The sequence below is a fragment of the Bos grunniens genome, chromosome 25 (assembly GCF_055505025.1).
Source record: "Bos grunniens cultivar Pamir isolate PY7600 chromosome 25, Bosgru_T2T1.0, whole genome shotgun sequence".
Lineage (NCBI taxonomy): Eukaryota > Metazoa > Chordata > Mammalia > Artiodactyla > Bovidae > Bos > Bos grunniens.
Window position 1 is genome coordinate 40,328,723 of NC_141189.1, and position 20,751 is coordinate 40,349,473.

General features: G+C 54.0%; 9 non-coding genes across 9 annotated transcripts; 4 read left to right on the forward strand and 5 right to left on the reverse strand.

The window, feature by feature from the left end:
- Positions 1-2,698: 2,698 nt before the first annotated feature.
- Positions 2,699-2,771, reverse strand: TRNAK-CUU (transfer RNA lysine (anticodon CUU)). Its single transcript has one exon. It is a non-coding gene; the product is annotated as a tRNA-Lys (tRNA).
- Positions 2,772-3,930: 1,159 nt separating this feature from the next.
- On the forward strand, positions 3,931-4,003 carry TRNAR-CCU (transfer RNA arginine (anticodon CCU)). Its single transcript has one exon. It is a non-coding gene; the product is annotated as a tRNA-Arg (tRNA).
- A 2,091-nt stretch (positions 4,004-6,094) lies between these two features.
- On the reverse strand, positions 6,095-6,166 carry TRNAP-CGG (transfer RNA proline (anticodon CGG)). Its single transcript has one exon. It is a non-coding gene; the product is annotated as a tRNA-Pro (tRNA).
- A 1,196-nt stretch (positions 6,167-7,362) lies between these two features.
- TRNAK-CUU (transfer RNA lysine (anticodon CUU)) lies at positions 7,363-7,435 on the reverse strand. The gene has a single exon. It is a non-coding gene; the product is annotated as a tRNA-Lys (tRNA).
- A 3,550-nt stretch (positions 7,436-10,985) lies between these two features.
- Positions 10,986-11,058, forward strand: TRNAK-CUU (transfer RNA lysine (anticodon CUU)). Its single transcript has one exon. It is a non-coding gene; the product is annotated as a tRNA-Lys (tRNA).
- Positions 11,059-12,417: 1,359 nt separating this feature from the next.
- Positions 12,418-12,490, reverse strand: TRNAK-CUU (transfer RNA lysine (anticodon CUU)). Its single transcript has one exon. It is a non-coding gene; the product is annotated as a tRNA-Lys (tRNA).
- Positions 12,491-14,742: 2,252 nt separating this feature from the next.
- On the forward strand, positions 14,743-14,814 carry TRNAP-AGG (transfer RNA proline (anticodon AGG)). Its single transcript has one exon. It is a non-coding gene; the product is annotated as a tRNA-Pro (tRNA).
- A 3,221-nt stretch (positions 14,815-18,035) lies between these two features.
- Positions 18,036-18,108, forward strand: TRNAK-CUU (transfer RNA lysine (anticodon CUU)). Its single transcript has one exon. It is a non-coding gene; the product is annotated as a tRNA-Lys (tRNA).
- A 535-nt stretch (positions 18,109-18,643) lies between these two features.
- TRNAP-AGG (transfer RNA proline (anticodon AGG)) lies at positions 18,644-18,715 on the reverse strand. The gene has a single exon. It is a non-coding gene; the product is annotated as a tRNA-Pro (tRNA).
- Positions 18,716-20,751: the final 2,036 nt, after the last annotated feature.

Consider the following 20,751-nt stretch of genomic DNA (forward strand, 5'->3'; position numbering starts at 1 on the left):
AACGCTCAAAGGAGAGGACCACAGCGAGGGCAGGACCCAGCATAGACGCCTATGGTGATCAGGAATTTATGTGTTTCCACTCACTGAGCCTTTAACAGGGCAGTTTTTAGTCGGGAGTGGACAGCTGGGAGTAGAAAACTAGCTCACATGGGACAGGAATCCACAATATACAGAGAAAAAAAAAAAAAGGCATCGAAAAAGTCGCCCAAAGTGGGGCTCAAACCCACGACGACCCTGAGATTAAGCTAGCCGGGCAGCTGCGCTTTGCCACGTGCTCCGAATTTCCGAAGGTGACTGGCTATAGACCACTCCAAATGACAGGAGAGGGCAGGATCGGGGTCAGAGGGGACATGGAGTCCTCTCCGGGCATTCTGAGTGTCTAGACTGCCTAGAATCTGTGGTGTCCTCAGACAGAGGAGGAGCTGTGCGGGGCTGCAGTGGGGCTCCGCACTGACGGATGGACGGCAGTTGGCTGGTGGCTCAGCGGCGGCCAGAAGCCCTGCAGCATGGACAGAACTCAGGGCAGACCCAAGCGGGATGATCTCACAACGTGTAGACGGACACTCGGCCCCAAATGAGGATGGGCCCACCTACTTGCTGTTGCCAAATATCTGTTAAAGCCACGTCTGGGCTCAGGATGATGCCAGGGTCTGCTTCAGATTATGGGTATTTTCAGCTGCACAGGTGGCCCTCAACCCAAACCACCAAAGTCAGACGCAGCCTGAGATCCCGGATGTTGCCTGGTACTGAGTTGAATTCGGTCTTTCTCCGGGCTCTGACACAGCCTGAGGCCCACATGTTGACTCCAGTCCCCACCATAAGGCCAGGGGATGTGGGTGTGTCAGCTTGAGGAGGCGCCAGGAATATGAGGACACAGCTCCTGCCTCAGGGTGGTGGAAAGCAGGCCTGAGCCGTGGGTTCCTTCTGCCAAAATATTTTGCTGAGCCCCAACTGACTCTGAGTCTGGTCGGATCACTGATGGGAACCCTCAGGATCCAGAGCTAGAAGCTGCCATCTGGGACAAGACTCTTCAGGTTTCTGCCCAAAGTGGGGTGGAAGAGAGTGAGGTGTGGAAGAGTGTGGGACAAGAGTGGGCCCAGGGAGCTGGGAGGGGGCCTCAGAGAGAAAACCAGTGCTTCCAGCAGCCCAGAGTTGCCTGGCTCAGGGAGGTGGCCTGTGGTGGGCAGACAGGATGGAAGCTCAAGCAAGAATTAGTTTTGCAGTCTTGAGACACTGTTCTAAATGATTTACCAAAAAAAAAATTAACTTAATATCCCAAGCAAATCTTTGAGGCATGAGCTGCTATTATCCCCACTCTACAGATGGGGCCCTTGAGAGGCCCTTGAGAGCCCAGGCTTGGTGGGTCCAGATCTGTGAAGTCCAGATGGGGAATAGAGGAGCCTGGTCCTGTAGCCCTCCCCCAACCCTAAAAGAACTGCCCAGGATTTGCATCCTGGACCACTCACACCTAGAGGGAGGCTCAAAACCCCAGGCCACCAGCCACTTGGGTGTGGAGATTTCCTAGATCTCCACAAGGTTACTAGAGTGCTCCTGAAACTGAGGTTCAGGGACAGAGTCTGTGCAGGGAAGTATGGATGTGTGGGTCAGGGACATAGATCAGTCCACAGTGTCCCAAAGTGATACCCAGGGCAAGGGGGGGAGAGCAGGGCTTGGACCCCAGGACTCCCTGTCACTACCTACTCCCTCCTGTCTCAACCCCTTTGCTCTCCATCATAAAGTAAAAGCACCTGGAATCAGAGTCTGTCATTCCAGGCACACCACAAAAATGTCCTGAGGGCAAGGGAAGGGCTTGTCCAGCATTTGAATCTGCCCACAGAGAGGGATCAGAGAAGGCAATGGCACCCCACTCCAGTACTCTTGCCTGGAAAATCCCATGGATGGAGGAGCCTGGTAGGCTGCAGTCCATGGGGTCGCTAAGACAGCGACTTCACTTTCACTTTTCACTTTCATGCATTGGAGAAGGAAATAGCAACCCACTCCAGTGTTCTTGCCTGGAGAATCTCAGAGGTGGGGGAGTCTGGTGGGCTGATGTCTATGGGGTCGCACAGAGTCCAACATGACTGAAGTGACTTAGCAACAGCAGAGAGGGGTAGGATGTGAGTCTCACTTGGTGTGAGGGCACCAGGGGCCCTATGGAACCATCCAAAGCCATCTGAAGAGTATAACTGAGGCACGGAGACCCCAGTCAGTCAGGGAGCAGAACCTACACCACAGCAATAGGGCAGGGACCCCTCCAGGCCTGGCTTTGTCTTTTCTTGTTTAAGACACACCCTCCCTGCTCCCTCTGCCCCGAATGTCTCCTGAGGGGAAAATCACACCCCAAATCGGTGTCCTTTCTTCCTCCTCATAGGATAAGGTGACTAAGACTTTGTGTTTGTTTTCTCAGAAAAGTGAAAGTCGCTTAGTCCTGTCTGACTCTTTGCCACCCTCCATGGACTATACAGTCCTTGGAATTCTCCGGCAAGAAAACTGGAGCCATAAACTGTTCCCTTCTCCAGGGGATCTTCCCAACCCAGGGATGGAACTCAGGTCTACCCACATTACAGGTGGATTCTTTACCAGCTGTGCCACCAGGGAAGCCGTTTCTCAGGAAGATTTCTCCAAATCGGATTCGGAGTTATTGAAAAGCCCATGCAAAGCCTATGCAAATGACAGGGGTTCCCAAAATAGGAAACCCCGCCCAACGTGGGGCTCGAACCCACGACCCTGAGATTAAGAGTCTCATGCTCTACCGACTGAGCTAGCCGGGCCTTGCTAGAACAGGTCAAGCCCAGGTGACTGGCTGGCTACTCCTACATCGCCTTTTCTTCCCATCTTCTTCCTCCTGCCAGAGGTTACAGGCACTGAATCGCGGAGCTGCTGTCTTCCACTCTTGACCCAAGTTCTAGGTCCGCAGAGGAAAGTCGGGTCCCCAGTCCCTCGCTCCAGCGAGTACTCGCTGGAGCCTCCACAGCGAGTCCCCTTTGCTCCGGTAGGGGCAATTTGTGGTCTGGGGTCGCAGAGTCCTCAGCCTGGACGCCCGGAGTGCGAGAAGCTGCGACCTCCTCCCTTCCTTAGCATCATCCCAGATCGGGTCCCGGATTCGAGCCCCAAGGGCGTCGTCGTGGGACAAGGTGCCGCGCGCGGCTCGGAGGACGAGTGCGGAGGTTCTGAACTCCATCTCCTTCCCCAACTCGGTCCTTGCCCACAGGTCCCATCCGGGTCCCGTGGTCCCCCTGAGTCTCCAGGTGAGACGAGCAGAGGGTGAGGGACACTTCTTCCAGCAGGAAAAGTCTGTAGCCACCGCCTTCCCTGTGCTGGGCACTAAAAAGGGGGGAGAGGTGATGGATCCCCTCCTCCTGGAGCTTTCCCGGCTTGCCCCTCCTGAAAGCGACAGTGTCTGGAAACTCGGGGATGCCCAAGACTGTCGTGAAGGGCCAGTCGCCCCCAAGGCCAGCACCGTACCCTTAAACCAAAGAGCCAGAACGAAGATGACGCATTCTGGTCCTTGGTCGCCCTGACACCGCCCTTCCTCCCCTCTCCCCCGCCCCCCGCCCCGCAACTAGGGCAGAGGCGGGATTCTCTGCTCCGAGAGAGGGAACCTGGGGGAAGTTTCGGTGCCGATACCCTGAAGGGGATGGTGAGGTTATGCTTGGTGTTCTAGGGTCCGGGGTTCGGTGATACACACTCAGGGTGGCTTCCACCACCACCCCCACCTCCACCCCGACTCCCTCCTCCATCCCCACCAGGCGCGGGGGGACTTGGGCAACCCTGGGACCCTAGGGTACCGGGCACAAGGGTGCATATATCCCAAGCCCGTGCTTGTCCCTAAACAAAGGAAGCAGCGCAGCAAAATACTGGAACAGAAGTCTCGCGCTCTAAGTGTAGAAGGGGCGGGTCCTGGACAGGAAGCGAGCGCCTGAAGAGCACGCCCCGGTGGCCTAATGGAGAAGGCACTGGCCTCCTAAGCCAGGGATTGTGGGTTCGAGTCCCACCCGGGGTAATCGGTCACATTTTGGCATCTGTATGTTGGGGTGGCTTCTGTCAGCAAAAACTGTTGTCAACCTCATCCCTGAGAGCTGCACCTTCTAGGACCCCCAAAGTTGGAGGACGGGTGTTTCTTTAGGTGTCTCCAGTGAAAGTGAGGAAGGAAGGGAGCTGGCTAGGGGATAAGGGACATGTCACAGAGGAGCAAAATCTTTAAAGTTCTGATATGTCCTTAAACTATTTAGAATGTTTACATTTAAAAATCAATGTACTTTTTATAGACTGAAAAAGACCATATGATCATCTCAATACATGCAGTAAAGGCACTTGATAAGTCCAACCTCCATTCCTGATTTTAAAAACTCTTAGCAAACTAGTGTTTGAGGGGTAGATGGAAGAGATAACAAAGCCATGAGAAAAATGTTGAGGATGATGAATTTGTTCATTATTTTGACTCTGGTGATGGTTTGGGAGTACACAAATGTCAAAATGTATGAAATTGTGTACTTTAAATGTGTTACACTCTATTATATAAAAATTTTAAAAAATTGAAGTATAAATGATGTACAATATTTTATGTTACAGGTGTACAATATAGTGATTCACAATTTTAAAGATTATACTTCATTCATAATTACTAGAAAAATTGACTTTATTCCCTGTGTTGTACAGTATATCATTGTAGCTTATTTTGTACATAGTAGTTTCTACCTATTAATCCCTTATCCCATATGCCCCTTTCCCTGTTCCATCTCCTCACTGGTAGCCATTGGCTTTTTCTCTAAATATCTGTGAGTCTGAATAAAGCTTTTTTTTTTTCTTTTTTAATGACCACAAATTATTTGACACTCTTTGCAGTGAGGAGTGGGGGTCTTTGGACTGACCCCACTTGAACCTCAGTGAACTGTGGCTGTGACTTCTTCATATAATAATGTAGGGCTGAAGTGACACTGTAGGACCTTCAAGGTTGGATTCTAAGCGGCTGCAGCTTCCATCCTGTCCAGTAGAACACATACGTGGGGTTCCAAGTTGCCAGGTAAGAAATTCAATGAGCTAAACTAAAAGTTGGCAAATATATTTTTTTCTTTATTTTTTGATTGGAGGATAATTGCTTAACAATGTTGTGTTGATTTCTGCCCTACAACAATGTAAATAAGTCATATATATATATATATATATATATATATATATATATGAAGGAAATGGCAACCCACTCCAGTACTCTTGCCTGGAAAATTCCACGGATTGAGGAGCCTGGTAGGCTCTGGTCCATGGGGTCGCAAAGAGTCGGAAGCGACTGAGTGACTTCACTTTCTTTCTTTCTATAGTTCCTTTTGGAGAAGGAAATGGCAACCCACTTCAGTGTTCTTGCCTGGAGAATCCCATGGACGGAGGGGCCTGGTGGGCTACAGTATATGGGCTTGCAAAGAGTCAGACACCACCAAGCAACTAACACACACACACACACACATACACATGTATAAGCCTCCCTTCCAATGGTGAATGTATGTAGTGGAAGAATTTTGAATTCTGGAACAAAAGAAGAATGCCTTCAATCAAATTTCTATTTAACATCTTATTAGATGTCAGATCTTAACTACTCTATTGGGGATCAACCCGAGACTCCAGCAATGAAAACGGCGAATCTTGATTAACCACTGGACCACCAGGGAATTCCCACAGATTTTTAAAATAGTAACAAAAAGGTGAAATTAAGTGCAGTATATTTTAACTAAACCAATATATATCTAAAGTATCATTTCAACAAGTTATCAGATCTCTTACTTTATTTGGATCGAGTTTTCAAAAGCCAATGTGTATTTTTACACCTTTACCAACGCATCTCGGACCAGCCGGAAGAAACCCGTGTCCAGTTTCGGGAAAAAGCTGCGTGCGGGGAAGGAAGAACCGAGCAGAGCTGTGCGCTGGAGCAGGGACCGTGAGTTCAGGTTCCCGGGCTCGGGAGAGGTAGAGGGGTGTGAGCCGGGGTCAGCATCAACAAGGAGGGGCCTGAAGTGGAGCGCAGCAACCGTGGCCGGATAAATCTCTAGGTTTGCTCTCGGTTCTCCGGGCTCTAAAACTATAGGTAACCCGGAAAGGGTAACCTGGGCTCGTCCGGGATTTGAACCCGGGACCTCTCGCACCCGAAGCGAGAATCATACCCCTAGACCAACGAGCCACCCCTGCAAAGTCGCTCTCAACTCTTCGTTTACAACTATTCCCATCCTTCCTCGAGTCAGGTTTATTCCGAAGTAGACTGGCAGAGGGGCCCTTGAATTGGGGCGGGGAGACCCAGGAAACCCAGGCCAGCAGGGGCAGAAAGAGAGGCCCGCTAAGCCAGGATCAGGAAGGGTTGATTCCTGGACCACAGGGGGATTGATCCCCGCCCTAGGGGAGTGAGCAGCAGAAACATGGGGGCGGGGGGCGGGGGGCGTGGGACCAGAGGCTTGGATGAGCGGGAGGGCATCTTACAGGACGAGCACCGGCAGTCCAGGGGACCCCGAGCCTCAGGCTGACAGCGTGGGGCTGTGGATTGTGGCTACGGAGCAGGCAGGCACAGGGGACTGGCATCAAGCAGGCGCCGATCCCCTAAGGTGGGGCCTGTGCCCTAGAACCTCCAGAGGAGGAGGATCAGGGGAAGGAGGTGACCGCTTCGCCTTATGCGCCTGGCCCCAGGACTGCCAGCCTGTGCGCGGGAGAAGAGTGGCGGATCCCCCTTCTGATCCCCAAAGCCCCACACGGTGGGAGAGGACCACCTTGGGAGCCTCCTGCGGTTCTGGGCAAATCCCTTCCATGGGAAAAGTAAGGCAGGGTGGAGTCAACAGGGGCTGGCTCATTTGAACAGTTCAGTGGGTTTTAGGGTGTGGGGGCTGGGTGATCAAGCCCTGGGTGATTCGGGCCAGGGGAAATATTGGCTTGGTGTGTGAAAGTTAGATAAAGACATGACTCAGTGTGTGGACTGAATTTGTTGGTTTGCAAACTGTTTACTTCCTCTAGGAATTAGCTAGCCCTGGGGTTGGGAGTCTGTCACCAGCCAGCAGGCACCTCCAAAAGATCAAACCATCAAGAAATGAAGATCTTCCCTGTCTCCTTCTTTATGAAAGTTCCATGCTTTCTCCGTGACCCTAGGTCGTCGTTGTTGCTTAGCTGCTCAGTCGTGTGGGACTCTTTCTGACTCTGGACTGTAGCGGACCAGGCGCCTCCGGCCATGGGTTTCCTAGGCAAGAATACCGGAGTGAGTTGCCGTTTTCTTTTCCTAGTTCGAGGTCTTGAAATTTGGTCCCCGGGATCTGTGATTGGTGTGGCTAGGACTCTGTGAATGTTTGCTTGCCGCATAAGACTCTGAACTCCCCTAACGCAGCTTAACAAAAGCTACGCCCAACGTGGGGCTCGAACCCACGACCCTGAGATTAAGAGTCTCATGCTCTACCGACTGAGCTAGCCGGGCGGCTCTTTGATCTTTTTTTCTTTGAAGGAACCACCCCTGTCCATAGGTCCCTGCTGTGCACAGCTTGGCCCCTTCCAGTTTACTTGAGAAACAGCCAAGAAGCCTCAGGTTTGAAGACTGCGAGGGGGCAGGACGGCCTCGACTGAAATGCAGAGACTTGCCTAGGGTGCCCAGGGAAGGGGGGAAAGGGGAGGCTGACCCAGACGGACAGATGGAGGCCAGGTGGGAGCGTGCAGCGCTGGGAGGTCAGTGCCTGGGCCCCTGAAGCCCCATGCACGGTCCCAGGACCCCGCACGCAGGAGGCAGCCCCATGAAACTGCCTTCTTGCTTCCCAGATATGGGATCAGAACCCAAGTTTCCCCCGACCATCCCTCCTCCCGTGGGGTGGGAGGATCAGGACCCTCTTGCAGACGGAGGACGGAGTCCTGAAGATTAGGCTCACTAGAAATGGGTAGCACAAGGCGTTCTTATCTACGGTGGTCTTGGGGTGAGTCGCCAGGGCCTGCAAGAGCTCTTGAGGACGAATCTGGGCCCCGTGGCCCCCGCCCCCAATACACACTACCCACCCCACCCCAACCTACACCCTGATTTAGGGCGGACCGTGTGGCCTGAACCGGAATGACCCAGGAGACTCGCTGCAACCCTGGAGGGGGAACCCGGTACCCGGGGGTGTGACGCAGTGTCCAGCCAGGGCCAACTTCTTCCTTCCCAGTCAGTTTCTGGAATAAGGAAGGGAACTGTGAGGCACCTAGAGCTACACGGGGGCTTTGGGAGCCCAGCCCAGGAGCCCCAGGGTCTGCCCTGGACCCTGGTCCCCCTTCCTGTAGGGTGAACTTGGCTTTGATCCAAGGTCAGTGGCTGGGGCTGGCCAGTTGGTCTTGAGTTTGGGTTTCAAGGGGAGCCCTCATGCGGTCCCTGCGACTGGGCCTGGGCCAGAGGGAGGGCCCAGGGGCAGTGGATGGGTGGAGAGGCGATCCCCTGGCCCCTGGGGCCCAGAGTGTCGATCTCATTTCTCTCTGGAGAGTAAGGCAGATCCTCCAGCCACAAGCTCTGCTTCCCTCCAGGGAGGGAGGATCTGGGGACCACCCAAACTGAGTGAGGGAGAGGAGAGAGGAGGACGTGGATGACACCAAGGAAAAATAGGAGCCCATATGCTGTGGCTTGTTCGTGTAGGGGTGTGATTCTTGCTTTGGGAGTGGGAGGTCCTGGGTTCAAATCCCAAATGAACCCCTATGGTTAGCTGGTTTAGGGGGTTTTTTTGTTTGTTTGTTTTTTGTTTTAGGAAAATCTGTCAGTGGTTCAGCACCACAGACACTGGCATTCCAGACTGCAGAGATGAGGATATACATCAGACTGAGAGAGAGCAGATGCCAAGGACCACCAGCCAGAAGGACTTCTCTGTTCTGAGGGTGCTTTTCTTGCTTTAGATGTGAGAGGTCCCGAATTCAACCCCAAGAGTTCTCTTCAGAACCAAGCAGGCAGGGCCTGGCTGTACTGTCTGTGTAGACCAACAGCCCTCGGTGTTGGAGCCAGCTAGGAGTGTGGGGCTGCTGGCTCAGGGTGTCACTCAGGCAGACAGGGCCCCCTGGGGCAGGGGGAAAGACTGGGCTCAAAGGGTAGCCCCTTCCATAGCAATCACCCCCACACCCAGCCCAAGGGGCCACCTGCAGGAGCTGTTTCTGATGGCCTCTTCTGTTCCTAAACCACATGACTCCTGTACTCAGGGCAACACTTTTGGCCTAGTTCTGCAGTCCCCAAACTGTGTGTGAAGGCACCTTTATGGCATTTTAAATTTTCCAGGGATGTTTTGAAGTTTTGAGAGAAAGAGCAATAGTCAACATCCATTAGACACCATTCTATGTGAACCACTGGTTCGAGGCCGTTCAGTTTCAAGTTTTATGATTATATATATATATATATATATTTTTTTTTTTTTGCAAAGTTAAGTTTTCTGTGGCTTCTGTGGAAAAAGCAAGCACTGCTGGAAAATCAATGTGAGTGGGAACTTAGAGTGGCGGTGTTCAATCTGATTCTGGGGTTGGAGAAGCTGTACAGGGCCCATCAAGTGCACACACTCCATTAGAAAATAATGATGATTATTCAAAAGGAATATAAAAATAGTATTAACAGTATTCTTCTCAAAAAGGCACTGTGCTGGGTTGAATGGTGTCCTAATGCTCATGGTCATCCAGAATCTCAGAAGGTAGGGTGCCTGAACAGTAGTATATTTATTAGGTGTTATATATATCTCTCTCTCTCCAGAATCAAACATATATAGAGCGTCATAAAACTTGAAACTGAACTGCCTTAAACAAGTGGATTTGTCCAGGATTTGAACCCAGGACTTCATGCACCCAAAGGAGGAATCATACCCCTACACCAACAAGCTATCATAATCTTACTGACTGTCCTTGGTGTCATCCACGTCCTCCTCTCTCCTCTCCCTCATTCAGTTTAGGCGGTCCCCCAGATCCTCCCTCCCCGGAGGGAAGGGGGGCTTGTGGCTGGAGGATCTGCCTTACTCTCCAGAGAGAAATGAGATCGACACTGTGGGCCCCAGAGGCTGGGGAGGTCGCCTCTCCACCCATCCACTGCCCCTGGGCTCTCCCTCTGGCCCAGGCCCAGTCGCAGGGACTGCATGAGGGCTCCCCGTGAAACCCAAACTGGAGACCAACTGACCAGCCCCAGCCACTGACCTTGGATCAAAGCCAAGTCTCACCCTCCAGGAAGGGGGACTAGGGTCCAGGGCAGACCCTGGGGCTCCTGGGCTGGGCTCCCAAAGTCCCCGTGTAGCTCTAGGTGCCTCACAGTTCCCTTCCTTATTCCAGAAACTGACTGGGAAGGAAGAAGTTGGCCCTGGCTGGACACTGCGTCACACCCCCTGGGTACCGGGTTCCCTGTCCCAGGGTTGCAGCGGGTCTCCTGGGTCGTTCTGGATAATTCAGGCGGGCCGCCTAAAGCGGGGCGGGGTAGGGCGTGGCGTGGTAAGTGAGTGGTGAGTATTCGGGGCAGGGGTCAGGGGGACCAAGGTTTGGCCCTAGGAGCTCTCGCAGGCCCTGGGGACTCACCCCCAGACCACTGTAGAAAAGAACGCCTTGTGCCACCTATCTTAGTGACCTTGCCCTCCCGTCTGCAAGAGGGTCCTGATTTCCCTCCGGCCCTCACGGGAGGGAGGGACGGTTGGGGGAAGCTTGGGTTCTGATCCCATATCTGGGAAGCAAGAAGACAATTTCGTGGGGCCGCCTCCTGCGTGCGGGGTCCCGTGACGTGCATGGGATTCAGGGGCCCAGGCACCGGTGTCTCAGCGCGGCGCGCTCCGGGGCCTCCATATGCCTGTCCGTCTGGGTCAGCTTCCGCCCCCCACCTCGCCCCTCCCCGCCCCGCTAAGCAAGTCTCTAAATTACGGTCAAGGCTGTCCCGCGCCCTCGCAGCCTTCAAACCTGAGGCTTCCTGGCAGTTTTTCGAAAAAACTGGGAGAAGCCAAGCTGTGCACAGCAGGGACCTATGGACAGGGATCGATCTTCCAAAGGAGAGACAGGGTAAACAAGCAGCCCGGCTAGCTCAGTCGGTAGAGCATGAGACTCTTAATCTCAGGGTCGTGGGTTCGAGCCCCACGTTGGGCGCAGCTTTTGTTAAGCTGGTAAGGGAGTTCAGATTCTTCCATGTGGAGCAAGCATTCACAGAATCCTAGCCACACATATCTGCAGATGGGGCTACTGGTAAAGCAGCCACCTGCCAATGTAGGAGACAGAGAGACGCAGTTTCGATCCATGTGTCAGGAGGATCCTCTGAATGGCAACCCACTCCAGTATTCTTGCCGGGAGAATCCCACGGACAAAGGAGCCTGGCGAGCTACAGCCCATAGGGTCGCGAAGAGTCAAACACGACTGAGACGACTTAGCACGCACACACACAAGTTGCCCAGATTGTGGTAATTTGTTAGGGCAACCACAGCTAACACTGGTCCTGAAGGTAAGACTTTTCCACCCCCCTCCCATAAAGCTACTAAGGTATACGGACCTAACTATTCTGTACCCCAGACCGTTCTTTCTTTTCACCTAAGAACACCAGGAAATATTCCTGAGACTAAGTGTGCCTTAGTCTGGCCGGAGTAGCAGCCTGGGTCCTGGGACCTGGAGTTCCAAGGGTCCGGGGGAGGGGCAGGGGCAGCCTCGCTGATGGCACTCTAAGAGAAGTCTGGGTTCCTACCAAAAAAGAAAGCAAACCTGCTCCCGTCAAACACCCAGCCTGCCCTTTTAGAAGGCTAGACCCTTGAGAGAAAACAAGAAAATCCGCTGATGGAAACTGTATCCCGTCATCCTCGCTTTCCCCCAAATAGGGAAGCGAAACGCCCCGTGTCCATGTCCTTTTTACTGGGGAGAGTGGAGCAAAGTTGAGAGCCCCCCCCCCCAAATAAGAGACCACCGATTGCCGGGCCCGGGGGTGAGGGGCGGGTTGGGGAGGGAAGTTCTGAGCAGCCCCTCCTCAGGCACGCGGGGAGCCCTGCTTCGGAGGAGCCTCCTGATGGCGCTCCCCAAACCTCGGTGCCTGGAACTGGCCGGGGCGCTCCGGGCCCGGAGAGTCGCCCTCCATCCCCGCCCTGCCCACCCCCGCCGCCGGCACCTACACCCCGGGCGGCGGGCACCCTGGGGCTCCCGGAGTCCGGGGTTCTATGAGCTCCTAGTCAAGTGCAGCGGCGCCGGTCGCTCGGGGTTTACTAAATCTAAGATCCAGGGGCTGGGCGTCTTCTCGGGCCAGGTATTCAAAAGCTGGCTGGCGGGCCAAAGGTCTGAACCGCTTCGCTCAAGGTGGAGACGGAAGTCTGCGGCTGAAATGTGTGACGATCCAGGGAACCGATTAGGTTGCTGGCAACGTAGGTCCCCTGGCTGCCTGTATCGGTAAAAACCTCTGGAAACGGTTCTTAGTATTTTCCTTCTGGTGGTGTGCCGCCCCTGTGGCCTCTTCATCATCCAAAAAGCACACGCCCAACGTGGGGCTCGAACCCACGACCCTGAGATTAAGAGTCTCATGCTCTACCGACTGAGCTAGCCGGGCTTAGACGAGGGGCGTTTTTGACTCCCCGCAGCTGAGTCCCAAAGGCGGGTCCTGCAAAAAAAAAGAAGAAGAAGAAGAAAAAAAAAAATCGGCACAGGTGCGGGCGTCCTGGAGCCCGCCCTCTGGGCATTCAGGCGGTTGGCACAGTCCCTGGACGTCCAGCTGGGCATCGTCCCCCCTCCGCCTCCCCGCGCCCTCCGCCGCCTCTCCCCGGACCCCCATTCTCATGCAGTTGTCGGCAGGCAGGGATTCTTTCTCTTACTGTTAAAGTGGAACTTTTGGCCTGGGGCCATTAGTCACAGCCCTGGGTCAGGGTCTCTCAGGGTGGTCCTCGGGGGTTGAGGGTGGGGGCAAGGAACAGCCCCTCTCCTGGGTCCGAGTATGGCTCAGAGGAGCCCGGATCATGGCTCCCTCTGCCTATGTAATCCGGAATCTAACTCATGATTGAGCTCCCATCTATTTATGGCTTCAGTTGTTTAAAATGACCTTAAGAATCAGCCCCTTGCGCTCCTCTTCTGACCTATGCGCAGCACCACAGAGTCCCAGAGGGGAGGGCTCGTGGGCTACTCCTTTGCTCCTGTGTAGGGTCCTCGCATCCGCGACTCCAGGGAGCCACTGCTCTGCCCACGACCACCTGTGTCTTGGGACTATCTTGGAAGAGTCAGAAACTGATCCTGGGCCCTTCCCAGGATGCTTCGTCTGTTCAGAAGGTCTCTGGGACGGGGGTGGGGGGATGGGGGGATGGGGGGTGGGGGGTGGGGCGGGGGGGGGCACATTGTTTACCATTCCTGCTGAGCTTGGAAAACCCATCCTGGGTAGGATTGTGTTCCTGACCTCTCTCCTCTTACCCACAAAGTTCCAGAGTCTAGAAAAGCTGCCGCTACTGAAAAGTCAGAAGGACTAGACTGGGACATTCCAGGGACCCCTTCCCTGCCTCCCTCCCCCGCCCCCCCCCCCACAGTACCAAGTGACAGCTCTAGCTTTGAAGGTCCATTGGAGGAGATCAGAAATGCTAATACCCAAAGCTGAAGCTCCATTTGCCCCAAACCCGGGCAATAGAAACCTTCTCCAAGACCCAACACACTGTTCCTGCTCCGGGTGGAGCCCGGGCCCACGATCCCTGGCTTAAAAGGCCAAGAGACCCAGCAGGCCCTGGGCCTTCCCCCACAACAAGGCTAAGTCTTCCCATCCTTCCACCCGTGGACCCTGCATCAGCCCCTCTTCCAACACCCACTCCAGTCAACCCCACTGCCTCTGCTCTGCCCCACATCTCCCCCTCTTCTCTCTGCCCCCAGGTCAGCACTCGAACCAGCCTTCCTGGCCTTCCAGGTGTGTGTGTGTGTCTGCTCAAAGGTCACAGCCTCCCCCACTGGGGCTGGTGCCCTTAGAGCTGGTCCCTGCAGAGTTCTCAGCACAGGGCCTGGTACATGGAGTGTGTGGGATGAGTCAGAATGCACAGTGGGGAGGAGGGTCACTGAGGTCGCAGGGTCAACAGGGACATGCAAGGGTGGTATCTCAGGTCTGACAAGTCCCGGCAGAATCTAGGTGTGAGCTCTTCTGAACGTTTTAGGGCCTGGGCTTGGGTGTACAGGGAAGAGCGGGCCCTCTGCCGAGCTCTGAAGAGGGCAGAGCCTCCGGGGCAGGGGCCCGGGGATGGTGGTGGTGGCGGGTGGCCTGTGGACAAGGCCACCAGCTCAGGGATGGAGGCTCCCGCGGGAGGGCCCTGGGAAAGGCCCAGGCCACATTAGTTGCTCCTCTGGGGTGACCAGTGCACGTGGCCCCTAAGCCTCAGGAGACCCACATTTCTCTGAATATAATTCTCTTCCATGGAGAAGACTGACAGCTGTGTAGCTCGTGGCCTTGTCGGGAGCAGAAGAATCCAGGCAACGCGGCTCCAGCTCTGTTCCCAGTCCCCAGCCTTTGGTTGTAGAGAGAGGAAAGGACCCTCAAGTTCCTCTGCGGTGGAGGCCTCAGTGATGGTGGCCTGGCGTCGCCAGTCGAGCCAGGACTAGGGGAGGCAGAACGGAGTACCAGATGTCCAGAGGATCAGGCTCCCGGACCTGGTGCGCACAGGGGCGGCGACACTGCACTCTCCTCTTCTAGACGGCAGAGAACTGAACTTACCGGAGCCCTTTGTGAAGCACCTCGGAAGCCCTTTGTGAAGCACCTCGGAAGCGGGGAGCCGTGGCCCTGAGGCTGGACAGGGAAGTGATGTGACGATAATATGGAATGGGCAAAGAAAGTGTTACTGTGGCTCGTTGGTCTAGGGGTATGATTCTCGCTTAGGGTGCGAGAGGTCCCGGGTTCAAATCCCGGACGAGCCCATCTTTTTATCCCCAGAACTCCCAGTGTACCTATTCCAGGGCCTCTTGTGGACACCAAGTGTGGTCTGATGTACCATCACCCGCCCACCCCATCCACTCAGCCCGCTAGCCTGAGCGGAAGGGCTAGAGGTCCAGAATCTGAGTCCTGAATTTGGGCTCCACATTAAATAGCTTAGCGGGTGGGAATTATGAAGAGAGAGCCCCAGGCACAGCGGGCGACCACAGCTCCCGCCTGGGACGCCGAACCCTGCCCGCGTCCCTGTGCCGCGCGGCACAGGCAGGTGGTTTTCCCCGCCTGGCCGCCAGGGGGCGCGCCGCGCCAACGCTGCCGCGCGATGAAGAGCAGCGCTTCCTCCCCGCCCGGGTCTGGGAAGGCTCCCGGGTCCGTTCCGGCCCGGGGAACATGTGGCCGCCCGGCTTTGCTGCTGCTGTTCTTAATGACCCGTGCGGGGTCGGGCGGAGAAGGCAATGGCACCCCACTCCAGTACTCTTGCCTGGAAAATCCCATGGACGGAAGAGCCTGGTTGGCTGCGGTCCATGGGGTCGCTAAGAGTCGGACACGACTGAGCGACTTCACTTTCCCTTTTCACTTTCATGCATTGGAAAGGAAAATGGCAACCCACTCCTCTTGCCTGGAGAATCCCAGGGACGCGGGAGCCTGGTGGGCTGCCGTCTATGGGGTCGCACAGAGTCGGACACGACTGAAGCGACTTAGCGCAGCAGCAGCGGGGTCGGAAAGCTCCCCTGGACCACCACCCCTCTTCCCACGGGGTGAAAGGAGATAGTAGGGAGCCCGTGCAGGACTGCTCCGAGCATCCACCTGAGGAAATGGACCCCTTAACTTCGGCCGAAGTGTCTCCTCACCTCCCTTTTCCCCTCCTGGGACCTGAAACGTCCGGGCCGTTGGCCCAGCACCTAGTAGCAGCGTCCCCTCCTCCCCCGCCCTGCTTTAATCCGGCTTCTAATGATGGACATTAACGTTCCCCCCAACCTTCTCTTTGTTCACTCGGGGAGCAGTAGGAGGCGCCCCTCCTGCCTCCTGCCAGGGGCCGTCGGCGGAAGCCTAGTGGACAGTATGAACTCTCACTCCAGCCCAGCAGTGTGGGACCCAGCAGGTCCCATCCTGTGGGAATTGCCCTCAGCAGACAGCAACAGGGTGACCCCCTCTTTCCCTACCGGGGGGCGCCTGCTCAGAGAAGGCTGCTAACCCGGAAGATTTAAATGAGATCTAGAGTCTCATAATGCCGAAACTGTCCAAGATGCAATTGAAAACCACTGATGAAACTGAGAACCAGAAAAATGTCAATTTGAAGGATAAATGACAATCAAGAGAAGCTGACTCAGGTATTGGAACCATCGGCCAAGGAAGGCAAACGTGGTTAAGCAGCCATGTAAAAATGCTTCAGAGAGCAATTACAAGCCACTTAAAACAAATTTAAAAATGAAAGTCTCAAATAAATAAAATAAAGAATAACCAACTGAGAAGCTTAGAACAGAAACATACAATAATCAAAATAAAAAACTTAATTGACAGGCAATGGCAGGATCAACAGGACAGACGAATCAGTTGAAGATATAACAATAGATATTACCCAATCTGAAGAACAGAGAAAATAAACTTAAAAAAATAAACCAAGTAACAGAGCCTCAAGGCTTTGTGGGGCTTTAACAAAATATATAATATTGGAGTCTTGAAGACCTAAGAGAAGAGAAAGATGGGGCTAAACAGTGTTAGAAGAAATAGTAACTAAAAAAAGAAAAAGAGAAATGAAATCGCTGAAAGTTTCTGGTGGATTAAAAAAATAAATAAAATTTAGAAGAGGATGTACTTGCACCTCTCCATTCTTTGATCAAAGAATAAAGTTTTCAAAATAAACCTTACTTTTAAAAGTTTTGAAAAAAAAAAATGAAGCAGAATCACATAACCCCTTATCCCCCACCCCCACACCAGAGCCTCCCCTGTCTCTGTGTATATTTGAAACCTGTGTACGACATTGTTTCACCCATAAAAGTTTTTTGCCTTAACTCTACAAATAAAGTCCTCCGTTTTAAAATAATCTAATGCCATGTGCACATCCAACAGCATTAAGGATGGCCCCACAGTATTCTATGGTGCTCAGTGCCTGCAGGCTCCTGCTGCCTCCTAACCTCCCTTTGCATTCTGCTGGCTGGTTTCAGGATGCAGGCCAGCTCTGCACATGGGGACTGGTGGAGTCTGAAATCTCAAGGGATCCTCAGAAAATTCTCTGAAGCACCCTGTCTCCAGAATTTGGGGTAGCGGGGATGGGGGGGAGCAGATAACCTCTGCCCTCACTCCCAGTCCACTGTATATCTGAAGTGGCTTTCTGCTCTAGAGAGGCAAGCTGGGAGGGGGATGTGGCAGGGTAGCCTCATCCTCAGCCTACCCAGGTCTCACAAGTGCGGGGCAAGCATCTGCTTTCTTCCTCCAGGGCCACCTCACTTCTGATTCTGAATCCTGGGAGACTGGCCGAAACAGGAGTGAGCAGGGTAGGTGTCCTGGTGGGTGCCCCGGGGTCTCCAACCCCTTCCAGCAATCCACCACCAGGTCCTTGGTTCCAACAATTCAAGATCACCCAAAGGACAGACCGAGAAGGGTTGGGCAAAATAAAACTTTAAATAAAAAAAAAGTTTATTTTAGATAATGCGCAGGAAGCATGGATGGTGTTATGTGAACATAGAATCCAGTAGAATCCAGCATGTCTAACAATTCTTTTCAGTTCACGGGTTTGTTTGTGCAAATACAGTGGTGGGTCCCTTGCCATTGCCCGATTTCAGTTGGTCTCCTCATCCAGGAGTATCCCGATCAGCTTGGGCAGGTCCACCCTCAGTTCTGTGCCAGTTGCAGGGCTCCTGGCAGCTGCTGAACAGCTGTCTGTCTGTCCCTCTGTCAGTGTGGCATCTCACCCCACATGTCCCTTACTCTATCCCAGTCCCCCTACTCCCCTCAACTCCCCCCACTTTCCCTGACTCCCCCATTTTCCCTCACTCACCCACCCCTCCCACTTCCCCCCAACTCCCCTGCCCCTGCAAGGCCTCTTTCCTGCTGGGGATTCGGGGAATTCTGGGCAGTCTAAACACACAGAAGGCCCTGAGAGGACTCCACATCCCTGCTAACCCAGGGACGTACCCCACCCAGTCATTTGGGGTGATCCACAGCCAGTCAAGTTCCGAAGCTTGGCTGGAGTCTACCGGTCACATGTGCCCGGCTAGCTCAGTCGGTAGAGCATGAGACTCTTAATCTCAGGGTCGTGGGTTCGAGCCCCACGTTGGGCGTCCTTTTGACAGGATCTCTAAGCAATTCCTGCCTTTCTGTTTAGGAACAAAATGCACCAAAGGTGAAGTCACGCAGCCTGTGACTTTGCACCGCGCTACCCTGCCCAAGCTCTCATAAGCCCAAAATGTCCACTCCTTACAGTGGATCTGCTAACTCACCAGATTTCTCAACTTCTTTAACCAAAGGAACCTAGAAATAGATCCATTAACGATTTGAACCTGGATTCTAGACCAAACCCACACACCAGTTTTTCCTTTGGTTTATTTAGGGGAGCGAGCGAGCCAGCTACTATTATCTCTGCATCTGCAGGACAACATGTCCACGGTCATAAAAAGCTCAGCTTACACTAGGATGCTTCTTTGGGAGTCAGGGGAGAACCGAGTTCCATGTTCTCTCTACCAGGAGTGGCCCTGTAGATCTGAGAAACCCAGACCACTGCTCGGAAGGATGAGGATGACAGCTGAGGTGGGAATATCCATATCCGGTGAACGTAACAACAGTGTGTCCCCGGGACACAGCCTTTTATTAAAAGCTGGGCTCGTCCGGGATTTGAACCCGGGACCTCTCGCACCCTAAGCGAGAATCATACCCCTAGACCAACGAGCCACACAATGGTAGTCTCCTCCCCTCCTGATGAGCTCAACGTGGCTCTGTCCTCCCTGGTCCGGGACTGTCCCTGATTCCTCAGTCCATGGATGGTTCCCTTTTCCCCGTGAGTGTCATGAATGGAAGGATTTGATTCCGTGGACGGGGGTGGGAGAAGGGGTGGGAGGGGGCGGACATGGGACTTTCCTCATTGTCCCACGCTGAGGCTCCAAGTTGGCGAGTTCCAATGGAGGTTTTGGAGGGTTCGGCTCCTCCCCTCTCCTTCTCTGTACAAGGAACACTGAGGCGATCAGCTCAGCAGAGCGCCCCCATTTCGCCTCTGTCACCGGACTGAGGCCTGGGCTGCAGAATGAAGCTGGAAGTAGAGTTCGGATCCCGTCCTCGACGTCGCGGGCTCCTAGACGCCTCCGGGACCACCTGGCTCCTCCAGCACCCACTGAAAACACCTGCCGAGGGGTTGCCAGTCTCATAGCTGGTCCAGCCTGGAGAACCGCCTCCAGAGTCCCAGACTCGAATCCCAGTGCAGACCGTAGCCAGGAAGGGGCCCCAGCGATGGGTGGGGGTTTAAGTAGGGAGTAAAAGGACAAGGGAGGAAGTTGCTCAGAAAAGATGCCCCAAGGTGCTGTCGCCGCTGATGTGACCTGGGTCACGGTGACTTCCTGTCCACTGAACACACACGGACCCCTGACCTCAGTGACCCTGTTCTGGCCACTCGCATCCAGCGGGTCTGGGTCCACCACCCACTGTGCCTGCCCCATTATCCATTCTCACAGGGCCAGGACCCACACCCGCTCTGCCAGGAGTTCTGTTTCAGCCCTAAAGTGAGCAGAAAAAGCAAATGGGGCTCCTTTGGGATTTGATGCCAAATTTGATGCCAAAAAGCTCCACAGGGAGCTTCCTCTGCAGTGCTCACTTCCCGTTCCCTGGACAGATGACAGTCAGACCCCAGCTGCAGGCAGAACCTAGACTCAGGGCCTGCCGTAGAGGACAGCAGACCTTGGGTGCCCAAGTAGGGAGGGGGTTGAGGCAGCTCGGAGGGAGGGGCACCCCTGACACAAAGATGAGTGGACCTGCTGCTGGAGGCAGTGGTGGTTTCCCTTCAAGGAATGCGAGTCTTAAAAGGTTCTGTCTGTGGGGGAAGAAAGTGCTGGCCAGGGAGCCTGGTTACCCTGGTTGATGCCCACTAGGCCTCAAAGGCCAAAGAGGCCTCCCTGGACATCCAAATGGGACCCGGGGTTCTGTTCAGGAAACGCACTCAGTAGGGGACTTGAGAGTCAGGAGGCATGAAAGGGGCACCGAGCATGCAAGACTCCAGGCTTAACCAGAGAAACTGGGGCGATTAGATCAGAGAAGAGGGTCACCAGCCCCCTGCCCCCTCTGCATGTGCTGGGCAGCTCTGGCCCTGTGGCAGCTCGCCTGGCAGGGGCTCTGTGCCTTAATACCCTGGGGAGGCCCGACTCTGGGCCCGGGATCAGAAAGCTGCCTAGATTGGGGGCCCTCAGATTCCTACCAAAGTCTCAATCCCTTCCTGTATCAGCCATGTCTTTTCTGTATTCTGTTGTTTAGACGTCTGGAACCTTGCTGACTCTGGAGCAAAGGCCTCTCCCAAGGTTGGGCAATTCTTTTTTTTTTTTTTTTAACATTAAAAACATTTATTTTTGAATTTTTAATTGGAAGATAATTGCTTTACAGTATTGTGTTGGTTTCTGCCATTCATCAACGTGAATCATGCATAAGTTATATGTCCCCTCCCTCTTGAACCTTCCTCCCTGGTCAATTGTGCTCAGTTTTTCAGTCGTGTTGGACTCTTTGCGACCCCATGGCTTGTAGCCCGCCAGGCTCCTCCGTCCATGGAAAATTTCCAGGCCAGAATATTGGAGTGGGTTCCCATTTCCTACTCCAGGGGATCTTCCAGGCCCACCGACCTGGTCAGTTCTTCGAGATAGCAAACAATTCCTCCGTCAGCAGGCATTTTTCAAAGGTAAACCAACCAACCCAGGGTCCACAGCCCACGACCACCTGTTTTATCAAACTCT